This window comes from Chionomys nivalis, chromosome 17, assembly GCF_950005125.1.
Source record: "Chionomys nivalis chromosome 17, mChiNiv1.1, whole genome shotgun sequence".
Lineage (NCBI taxonomy): Eukaryota > Metazoa > Chordata > Mammalia > Rodentia > Cricetidae > Chionomys > Chionomys nivalis.
The window spans coordinates 18,345,286-18,357,096 of record NC_080102.1 but is presented as its reverse complement, the minus strand read 5'-3'; the positions used below and the strand labels follow the sequence as shown (position 1 = coordinate 18,357,096).

General features: G+C 48.2%; 1 protein-coding gene across 1 annotated transcript in view; it reads right to left on the bottom strand.

Annotated features, from left to right (window-relative positions):
• Positions 1-1,501: 1,501 nt before the first annotated feature.
• The window catches only part of Zhx2 (zinc fingers and homeoboxes 2), a 140,426-nt gene continuing 130,116 nt past the window's right edge, over positions 1,502-11,811 (bottom strand). The window contains exon 4 of the mRNA XM_057792583.1: positions 1,502-2,752. The gene's annotated coding sequence lies outside the window, so the exon portion shown is untranslated. The remainder of the gene's footprint in view (positions 2,753-11,811) is intronic.

The following is an 11,811-nucleotide window of genomic DNA, read 5'->3' as shown; positions in this document are numbered from 1 at the left end:
GACAGCATGGGGGTGATGAGGGGCCAGGTGCTGGAAGCACAGCGAGAAAGGTGGTGCAGGGACCAGAATGAGTCAGAATGCCTGCCAATGCTAAACCTCTTTCCCTCCCTCCCTCCCTCCGTCCCTTATTCCCTCTCTTCCCCCTCCCCCTCTATCTTTCTTCCCTCACCCATCTCTTAAATGCTATTATAAGTTGCCTTGGTCACGGTGCTTTATCAGATCAACAGAAAAAACGAGTCAGACAGTAGCAGAACAGAGAGAGTTGACTGCAGGCGTTTTGACTTCCAGCGCGTGCCCTTAAGAACCATGGCCACCTCACCTTCACCTCTTGACACCACTGGAACTCAGGAGGAAGAGAGATGCACATAGGCCAGGTGGAGACTCACTTGTTCCCTTCCTTGTGGCTGGGCGTGAGCTTGTAGCTCCTGTTCTAGATTGCCTATCTTCGTATCTGGTTGGGGGAACACCCAGAGAAACCCTTCCTTAACTGTGACTCTCAATGCCTTCCCTCTTATAGGCCCCCGAAACCTCTGACCTCAGCAAGCTTGACTTGTCACCATATGTAGGTGGCATTTTGCAGGCATGAGCTGGCGGCCAGCCTATCTGGCACACTGCACTTTGGAATAAGAGCTTGGCACTCCATGCTCCTGAAGGCAGAACATGGATTCTGAGGTAGTATGAGTAGCTGGTAGCTGGCCTGCAGATGAACCCACACTCCCCACTTCTCATCTATTGTGCTTCTTCCGTGTGCAGATGTGGTATGAGCGCTCACTCTCCAGTCTGAGGTAATGTGCCAAAATCACAGTTGATAGACATCCACTCTGTAAATGGGGTTCTTATGTGCAATAAAACAGTAAAACAGAACACTGTTCCCCGAAACCATCTCTGGGGTGGTTCGTCTCTTGTTGGGGCATTCTGGTAATGACAGCAACCACAACTCCGTCCCTGACGGAAACCGATGGGCTAGGTGATCTTCAAGACACTCGAGACATTTTACCCAGTGAGGAAGACTAGACTTTGACCTTGGCGAGTCTTGAATAAATTCTGAGTTCAGGATGACATTGGTCATGATTATCAGATTAAATCAAACACAATGAAAGTAGCTGGCAGCAGTTCACAGAACTAGGAAGGGAGGTGGACTTGAGGTCAGATGTAGCTAAATCTCCTTGTGGTTGACTGTCTGACTGTGATAGCCACTCCACTTTCCCCTGAGGGACAGGACTCCTCCGTGCTGGCTCTGGACCATTTGGCCATTTTTCCTTGAAACCAGGTGTTACCATGCCTAGGATTTTGGCACAGGAATATAAACAAAAGGGATAATTTCTGTTTCGTGACTTTAACACACACACACACACACCAAATAAAAATAAACCTTAAAAAAAATAAGGCCATAATGAATTGGCAATGGGAGGTGGCCAAGTCAGGAGTACAGGCTGAGGCCTCAGGAGCCAGTTAACAATGAAGAACAAGGAACAGAGGGAAAGTTACAAAAATGTTTAGTCTTTGCTTTATTGAGTTACAACAAATGAGCAACGAGTTAGAAAAACTGCTTTTATTCAAACCCCCTAGCGTTTTATTTGTGCAGTGGATCCCAGTGGGGTCAAGGGGCGGGGAGTGGGAGAGGGGACAAGGACAGCAAACAGAATCCATGTCGTGACATTTATACAAGATATATCTCTTGGCTTTTCTTCTTTAAAAGTTAGGACTAACTAAAAATAAAAGTGCACTCAGGTATCTAAAATCAGCCCAAACACACACACGCACACACGCGTACACACACACACACACACACACACACACAAACAAAAAAAATCAGTTTATAGTGAGGCTTCGAGCTGAGATCTTGTCAAATGTCACACCAGGAAAAGGCAACGAGGAAGAGCAAAGAAACCCAGAGATGTTCACCTTTGTACGAGCTAGGCAGAAAGCCGACTCTCTTCCCATTTCCTAAGAGCAAGGATGGCGTCACCAAGGGTGGGAGCCCTTTCTGCTGGTATTTCAAAAGGATTTGTAAAAAGAGGGCAGCCACCTGTTCCCCAGGTTCCAAGCAGCTGAGAAGCCAGACCCACCTCTTGGCATTGGGCTGAGAGGTAGGGTCCCCAAAAGGCAACTGGGGGGGCCTGGGCATGGGCTTGGTGCGGAAGGCCTGCTATTTGTGAATCCATCCAATGTTGAGCCAGAGGACCAACCTCAGTCCTTCCCACAGAGACCTCCCAAATGTCAAACTACCTTAAAAATAAAGAAATTCTTCCTACCTAAAATCCAGTAGCTACAGCGGCACTAAGAGTAACGCTCCCATCCCCCCGTTAATGAAGTGAAAAGAAAAAAAGAGAAAAGCAATGTGGTTAGCCCTCCTTCCTGGGGGAGGGAAAAAAAAGAAACAAAAGCAAACACCTTACCATGGAAGTGCTGGAAAAGGAAGTTGCCCTCGATTAAAAAGGTAACAAAATTCCCACATTGTATAAATCGGTTCCAGTATAGCAAGAGGTGGGGCTGGGGCAGAGGCGGAGACTATGTACAGGGACTCATTGAAAAAACGCAGTAGTAGGACTTTGGCACTACGAACAATTCCCACCCGGCCTCTGGGAGGGGCGCCGAGAGCTCCGGAGTTCCCGTGACCTCCAGGCGCGCTGCTGAAGCACTTCCACTCAGAGTCGCTGGTGAGATGGCCCACAGCCGCTGGGGCCGAGCTTTCTTCTCTCTTCAAAGACAGAGCCCCCCTTTGTCAGTGCTGAAGTTCAGACCAAGGGCCCTGGAGGGACGACACAAACCAAAGAGATGTCAGAGAGAGGACTGCCATTCCTTGGGGTGGAAAGCCTCTTCCTAGTCCTCCTGCGGCTTGGGGGACTCTTTCCAAAGCCAGGATGGGTTTGAAGGAGGGACAGATGCCCTTCATGTCGGGCTTTGTTTGAACCTGAAATACCCTGACAGACCCTCCTGTTTTTGAACACATGGTCCCCAGCTCGTGGTGCTATATTGGGAAGCAATGGCTACTTTGGGAGGTGGGGCCTGGAAATAACTAGGGTATGATGGGAGGGCTCTTGGGGATATATTATCCCTGGCTTCTTCCTGTTCTCTCTGCTTTCTGTCAGTCACAGGCTCCCAGTGCCGTCATAGTCTGCCATACCCTAGACCCAGTAACACAGCCCCAAGTCACCATGGCCTGAACTGTGAGCTAAACTAAACAAGTCCAGTGACGTTATTCCTGCCAGGCATTTACTGCATTCATGCAAAGTCTCACTTACAGGGGCTCAGGAAATACTGCCTTGTTTTTCCAGGTTTAAGTGTCAGTTTAGAGCGTGGGTGGAGGCTGACAAGGTGTGTGTGTGTGTGTGTGTGTGTGTGTGTGTGTGTGAGAGAGAGAGAGAGAGAGAGAGAGAGAGAGAGAGAGAGAGAACAGAACACATGTGGAGATCATAGGACAACCATGGGACTGGGTGTGTTCCAGGAATCAAACTCAGGCTTGACAATGATTTCACCAACTGGAACATCTTACCAACCTTTTAAATAAAGTTTTTAGACATGGGCATAAACATGCATACTCCTCCAACCTTTTGTAACAATGTTGATGTTGATTACTGATGGACAGGTAAAAAGTTAGGCCCAGAAAAAGGTAGACAAAGCTTATCTCCGCCCACCTTTTTTCCTTTTGCATTCATCCCAAATACATGTGTGTGTGGCTCCAGGCCCTGGAAGCATTCTTCAGATCTCATGGACTCTAATTCTCCTCTGCCCTTCTTGGAGTATGTGGCCATGGTCAGGGTTCAGGCTGTGGGAGCTGGAACTCTCAAAGTGAGGCTGGAAATGGGATCCCTGTCCGGGGGGTGTCTCCTCATAGCCCAAACCTAAAGGGCAGCCGGTCAGCAAGCGCCTCATAGACTGGTCTAATTTTCCCTCCACTCCCAGGTTCTTGCTAGGTGTGAAGAGATGGCGGGTAGTGCCTGGATAATAGCCCTGCCTGTGTTTCTCACAGCCCTACCATGTTCAGATAATGGAGTAGGGCAGACAAAGCAAGCCCTGGCCCCATGCTCCCTTTCGCCACCCGCAATAGCCATTTGTCCCTTGGCATATTCTAGTGTCAGGATCCTGATTAAAGAGGCCCCAGGGCATCGGACATGGCCCTGCTCTCCTATCAGAGTGGCGGTTTTGAGTCACTCTGTTTACTCCCTTTCCTGCCTTTACTAGCTGCCCTGGGAACCAGGCCCAGTTTTCCTCGTGCCTCAGGCCCTGTAAGGATGAGCTCTGACTTAGCTGGGCAATGTTTTCGGGCCTTTCTCCTCTACTTACTCACAGCGCTTCCAGTCCCTGACCTTGTCCCACAAGGGATTCTCTCTCAGCGACACAGCCAAGACACTGTCCAGCATGGCTGTCACATACTGCCTTCACTTGTCTAGTTGACTGTCGTTGGTAGGAGGTAGTGCCATGACCATGGTTGGTACCCATTGTGTTCCTTGCTGGCTCCAGCCACCATCTCTCTGTAGTGTCTGACCCACATGGGATACTCAACAGGCATTGTCAGTCAGTATGGGGAGTGTGTGTGAGCTGTCACGGTGGTGGCTGTTGTAAATGGGAAAGAAAAAGTCCACATTTGAGGGGTGGCTGTTTTCTTTAGACCCTATCGTTGTGCTTAGTCTGTGTGGCCCCTTGCTAACTCCCTAGGGAGTCTTATCACTTGGTCAGACACCCCCAAACAGAGCATGCATGCCCAGTGGGTCACCTCACCCCAGAGCTTCGGAGGAAGCTGCAAGGCCGCGAGGCACATTTTCTTATGACCTCTGTTGGAAAGGCTTTACCTTCTAGGATGTCCAACCCCACCAGCAACACCTTGTAGGCACAAGAAACCTTCCTACTTCCCACATCGACTCTGAGGACAGTTCGCCACGTTGACAATCGAATTCTGACAAAATCCGCTTCCCTAGTACTCTACATGTTGGTGAAGCACGAAGAAACAAACAGACCCACGTGACAGCTCTCTGTTTTGCTTTGTTTTTCTTTTTTCCCATTAGAACTTTCTCTAGGGCCCCTGAGGACTTGGGAGAGAATAGCTGTGCACTTCATGAGACAGATGGTGACTCTCTTCGCGTAACATAGACTCCCATTCTCTCTCTCTGTCTCTGTCTCTTCTACACTCCCCTGCTCCTTTCCTTTCGTGATAACTGGCTGCTGGTGGTACTGGGAGGTTGAAGGTAAAGTCCTTGTTGTCTGTGGTCTTGGCTTTGCAAATGTCCACTCATGGCTCATCTTTTTCATCCTATTCCAAGCAGGGGCTGAGGAGCTGTTGGAAGGGGGGTGGAAGCTGTTCTGCATCTGGTTCCATTTCCTCTCAAAGTCCTCTCCATCACTAGGTCCCAGTTCCTCTGAACAGCGCTGAGTGCTACACGGATACTCCAGGAGGTCCATGTGGTGCTCCTCATCTGCGGTGGTTTCAATGAAAATGGCCCCCTTAGACTCACAAACAGGGGCATTATTAGGAGATATGCCCTTGTTGGAGTGGGCGTGGCCTTGTTGGAGGGTGGGCTTTGGGGTTTTAGAAGCTCAAGCCAGGCCCAGTGACTCACTTGCTCTTCCTGCTGCCTGCTGATTCAGATGTAGAACTCCGAGCTACCTCTCCAGCACCATGTCTGCCTGTGTGCCTCCATGCTTCCCAGCATACTGATAATGCACTAAACCTCTGAACTGTAAGTCACCCCCCAATTATAAGTTTTCCTTTATAAGAGTTGCCATGGTCATGGTGTCTCTTCACAGCAATAGAAACCCTAACTAAGACAGAAGTTGGTACCAGGGACTGGTGGATTGCTGTGACAGGCTGGGCCATGTTTTTATATGGAGTAATGTGGACTTTGGGACTCTGGGTTAGGAAGCAGTTAGGAATGCTTTAAGTGCAGCTTAAAGGCAATACTACTAGGAACATGGAAGACAGCGATGCTGAGGGTAACTTGAACTGTGGGAACCCTGCTCAAGAGGTTTCAGAGGGGAAGAATATTAATATGTGGCCTAGAGATTGTTCTTGTGATATTTTGGCAAAGAATATGGTTGCTTTCTTCCCTCCTTAAAAAAAAAAAAAAGTCTGCCCGAGGCTAAATTGAAGAGTTACGGATTAACAGTTTTGACAGAGGACATTTCAAAACAACCTATCATTGATTGTGTTGCTTATTAGTGGCCAGTGTTCTGCAGATCCATAATGAAAAAGAGCAAGCTGAGCAAGAAAAGTTACAAAATAGACAGTTTGAGGAGAAAAGGAACATGGGAAAAAGTTTAAGTGCAATAATGGGAGTGAGAGCCTAAGTGCAAGACCCCACCAGACCAGGCTTCAAGTCTGTGAAAGGGAACTGAAGAACAATTTTGGTCTGGGTATGGGGGGTCCATGCTTTTAATCTCAGCACCCAGGAGACAGGCAAGGATATCTGTGAGTTCAACACCAGCCTCGTCTATGGAGTGAGTTCCAGGACAGCCTCGCTTAGGCAGTGGAAGAAATCAGCAAAACCAGAAAACTGGTGAAGATGTAATTGAACAAGGGGCCATGCTCCAACCCCAGCAGGCAACAGCCAAGGCCAACAGCCCAGAGTGGACTGTGAGGGTCGTTCAGGCCCCAACCACAGGAACAGACTGCATGGCCGGGGCTCGAAGAGCCTGTGTGCCAGAGGAGGGAGTCCCTTCTTAGAGCTTTGAGGGTGGGGATGGGCTCCATTGCAAGAGTCTGCCTCTATGCTGGTTCCCAGGCAGAGGCTGCCTCCATGCTGGTTCCCAGGCAGAGCTTGCCTCCACGCTGGTTCCCAGGCAGAGGCATGGAAGGGAGTGGAGAGCAGGGTGTGTTGCTCTGATGCAATATGACTTCCCGGGTGAGAGATCCTGGCACTGGCTTGTCTATTATTTAGGGGCTCACAGGCCTGTGCCTTTTGCCGTCTGTGGAAGTGATGGAGGGGCTGTTGCAGGTATCGTGACCCAAACAACAGGTTAGATCTTTCTTTCTTTCTTTCTTTCTTTCTTTCTTTCTTTCTTTCTTTCTTTCTTTCTTTCTTTCTCTCTCTCTCTCTCTCTCTCTCTCTCTCTCTCTCTCTCTCTCCCTCCCTCCCTCCCTCCCTCCCTCCCTCCCTCCCTCCCTCCCTCCTTCCTTCCTTCCTTCCTTCCTCTTCTTCCTTTCTTCCTTTCTTTTGACAAGTTTTCTCTGTGCAGCAGTCCTGGTTGTCCTGGAACTCACTCTGTAGACCAGGCTGGCCTTGAACTCACAGAGATCCACCTACCTCTGCCTCCCGAGTACCAGGATGAAAGGCGACTGCCAGGCTAGGGAGACTCTTGAGTTGGTGTTGTAGCTTCATTTTTGTTGCTGTGATGGAACTGTCTTAGGGAGGGAAGGGCTTATTTTAGCTTGCTAGTCTATGATGAACCATACTCATCTACGATTGAGGGAGGTCAAGGCAGGAACTCAAGGTAGAAACTTGAGAGCCAGCCTGCTTGCTATTCCACATGGCACGGCCTCTGATCAAGGAACTCACGTCATAGCCAAGGAAGTACAAGCAGGATCCATGGAAGATTCTGGCTGGGGGTTCCTAGGGTGGCTTATAGATAGATAAGGATTCATTGCTGAGGCATGCACAGCCCACAGCGGGCTGGGACCTCCTATATCAGATGACAATCAAGACCATTGGCCGGTGTGATCTCCTCTACTCACTCATTCCAGGTTCTCAGCTGGGTGACTGACAATAGGTGGTGTCTAGCTGATAGTTAAAGATAACTAGAAGAAAGGTCACACATTTAGGTTTGGGTTTGGATCTCAGCCTTACTACCTTCTACCTGGATGACCTTGGGTACATCATCTTCCTTTGTGTCTTTTCTGTGGTCGCACATGAAGAAACTCCTGCTGATCACAGTTGCTGTGAGGATGAGCGAGCATGTGCGAGGCGCGTGAGCCGTGCCTGGCATGGTAAATACCCTGCACATGTCAGCCCATGTTGTTGCCCCAGGCCTCTCACGCGTACCCCTCTCGTAATACAGCGAATGCATGGCGTGAGCTCTCACAAGCGGGGTCCAACAGAAAATGTCAGTGTGGAAAGGCAGGAAGTAGCCAGCCAACTTCACCATATGGAGAGGCAGATAAAAGTTCACAGGCATCGCTACTGAGCAGGTGCCGCTCTTAATGCCAGCGCCTGGGGGCTCCCTCTTATCATCTCATTTAACTCCAACAACCACAGACCACGCCTTAAGTGTTGCCGAGTGAACTGTATGTGTATACTGGAGCCCCGTGTTTGCAGCTAAGATCTTTAAATAGATAATCAAGTGGAGAACAATCAAGTCCTAATCTAATAGGGCTGGGTAAGCAGAGAAAAAGATGCTGGGGGTGTGAACGCACAGTGGCTGTTCATACAGTCCACGTGAGCATGAAGGTGGCCTTCTGGGAACCAAGGCGTGCTAGTAACGCCGTTTTGTAAGGCCGTGGAAGCTCTACTAGGGGAGGTGAATTGCTTGGGGGTGGATCTCTTGATGTTTTATGTCAGGGTCCTGTTACGCGCTCTCTTGGTTTCCTGGCTGCTCAGGCAAGTGACCAGCTGGCCTTCTGTTCCTGCCACCACACCTTACCCACCTTGATAAAAATGTGTCTCCTCGAACAGTAAGCAAGAACGAGTCCTTTCTCCCATAAAGCGCTCCTAATCAGGCGTTTGCCTACAAGAAGGGTCACTATTACAGTGTTTAATGGGGTTATGTCTAAAGTATGGGAGTTCCTCAGAAACAAGAGCCACAGCAACAAGAAAAATCCAACCCCCCCCAATTAAAACCTCAAACAAACAGAAAAGCTAAAAATAGAGCTATCATTTATCTAGCTGTGTAGCCAAAAGACCTACAGGGAGTACATACTAGAGATATTTGCATAGCCATGGTTACTGCAGCGTGACTCACAAGAGCCAAGACATGCAATAAATCTAGATACCTGTCAAAAGGCAAACAGACAGAACCCAGTATTGTGTACGCAACACAAGAGTGTTTCTTCATAAAGGAGAAGGGGACTCATCACGGATGGGGTCTGGAGCTCATGGTGTTAAGAGAAATAAGCCAGACACAGAAAGACAAACATCACCCATTTCCTCTTGTATGTAGAAACAAAAGAAATCAGAACAAATAACACAACACTGGACTTGGAGGCGGAGGACTATCAGTGGGGTAAGAAGGAGGCCTGGGGAAAAGGGAGAAGGTGAGGGTGGACACAAACAAAGCACATAGAGATGCCATGAAGAAACCATACGTTTGTACAAATGACATAGTAATTATGATGAAAACAGGATAGTGCGTGAGATCAACACACACGCACACACGCTCCATGCTTCTTGTCTCTGAACTGCTTTGGGAATCTACCAGCAAGAAGGCCATCACCAGAATCAACCGCTTTTCTTTCAAAGCCATCTGGCCTGTGTTTCTAGCAACAGCAAATGGACAGGGAAAACCGGGACACAGCCCACCTCCTCCAGGTCTGCACCGGGAACTCAGACTGATGAGGAGGGGTTCCTGATTTCCAGGGTCTGGTGGGGGAAGGGAGGCATGCAAACTAATGATTGGGGTATATTCATTCATTCATTCATTCATTTCGTTTCCTTCATTCATTTGTTCATTCATATTCACTCATTCATCCTTCTGCATATAGACAGCAATCTGAACAGTGTGTGAGGGGCATACATATTCTGGGCCCTAAGTTGTAGTCAACATGCAATAATTAAGCAACCTTAAATATTTTGAGCAAGCTGAGCCACGGCAAGTTTTTTCTTCATCTTCTTTTTTTTTTTTATTTTGACATTTCACAAATTTCACACCTTCCCCGAGCCATCATTAATCACCAAGAGTTAGAACTGTCAGAAATCTGGAGGCCGCGAAGAGAGTGGCTGGAGAGCTTGAGCCAAATTTAGACACCAGCAGAGTGAATTCTGGGGAGTTTGCTTCAGGTTTCTGAGTTCTCTTTGTTTGAACGAGAAGAAGGCTTGCACGTGTGGCTTGGTGGGTGGACTTTTCTTTCCCCCCAGAAAAGCTACCTTTCTCCCTCTGGGCTCCTCTGATTTCTGTGTGCAGAGCTCGTATAAAACAGTCCAGATGGTGGGGGCTGGAGACATGGCTGCGTGATTCCCAGTACGTAATGTTCTTGCAGAGGACCCAAGTTTGGTTCCCAGAACCCACGATGGGTAGCTCCTAAGTGCCTGTAACTCTAGCGCCAATGGATCCAGTGCTCTCTTCTGGCCACATTGGGTACTGCACTCACATGCACACTCCTCCCCCTCTGCGCACGCATAATTAAAAAACAACATGTTTTTTTTTAAAAGAACAGTCCAGAGGGACTTCTGGTTTATGTATACATTTTACCGTTTTAGGCTGAGATTCAGGTAGGGACCTTTTTGCTAAAGTCACACACACACACACACACACACACACACACACACGCATGCATAGTACTTGACATGAAGTGGGTTCTCTAAGGCTCTTGCCGAGCAACGCACTATGGTTTGAATTCTGAAATAGTTCCTACAGGCGTGTGATTTGAGTTCCCTGTCCCCCATCTGATGGCGTTATTTCAAAGGCTTTGGAGTACTTGAGAGGCAGAAAATGGCTGGTCGTGTTAGGCCACAAGGGGCAGGTCTCTGAAGAATATATCTTCTCTGATTCTGGGCAGTTTTCTTGGCTTCCTGGTCCACACTGTAATGAAGTCTCTTTTGGGGACGGATGTGACCCTGTTCCCATGCTTTTCCTGCCACAATGAACTAAGGCTTCTGAAACTGTGAACCAATAACAAATTTCCCTTCCGTCAGTTGTCTCTGTCATGTGTATTGTCACACGAACAAGAAAATAATTAATACAGAATGTTTCATTAGCCTCTTCTTCTAAGCATATTATGCCTACAACATATGTGTATATGTTACATGTACATGTGGAGGTCAGACATTGGGTTTCTTTAATCATTCTGCACCTTAGATTTTGAAATAGGATCTCTTGATGAACCTGGAGTTAACCGATTTGGCTAAAGTGATTGACAAGTAAACTTTGAGATCCTCCTGTCTCTGCATCCCCAGGGCTGGGATTACAGGTATGTGGCCCTGCTATGCTCATCTTTTTACAGGGACATTCAACAGTCATGTTAGTCAACTGAGCCATCTCCCCAGTCCCAATACATGTATTGAGCATATCCATGGATTTCGAGAGATCCATAATTTAGGGAGCCTTTTTTCCACTGTCTAAGTTGGAAGACATCTTTGAGGGTTGCTTCTGGTTAGGACTTGGACCAGTTTTCAGATGCTACTGCCTGTGCGTCCTGCAGACCCATCCTCCAGAACATGGCACCCTGGACAATCAGGAGGCCATCGTGAATATGTGACAGCACCAGGTAAAACCCCAGTAATCTAGTTCAGAATATTCTGTAAGCTCACATTGACCATAATCAGAAAATGGGACTATCGGTACTTCCTACATCTCTGAGTGGTCTGGTTTCAACTTCCAACGCCCCGGGCATTCTACACACCCTTAGATAGAAGGTGGAGGGCAGTAAAAAGAGAATGGAAGGAGGGTGACCAATAGCAATGGGACATTTCAGATGGTGGCAGGAAGACACTACGGTATATATGTCCACATCACATGACGTCATACTGGCTAGTAACAGAAAGTATAGTCTCTGCTCTCAGCCCAACTGAGCTCTGTTGGGAATGGGAACCAACTGCCTCCCCCCATTGTCTTTAGGTATCCACCATGGCAGCAGGACACAGAATGCTCTCTATATATTGTTCCAGGGGACTGACCCTATTGTCTGCCCTAGGGTGTGAAGAAATAGCAACTACGTAATTTCAA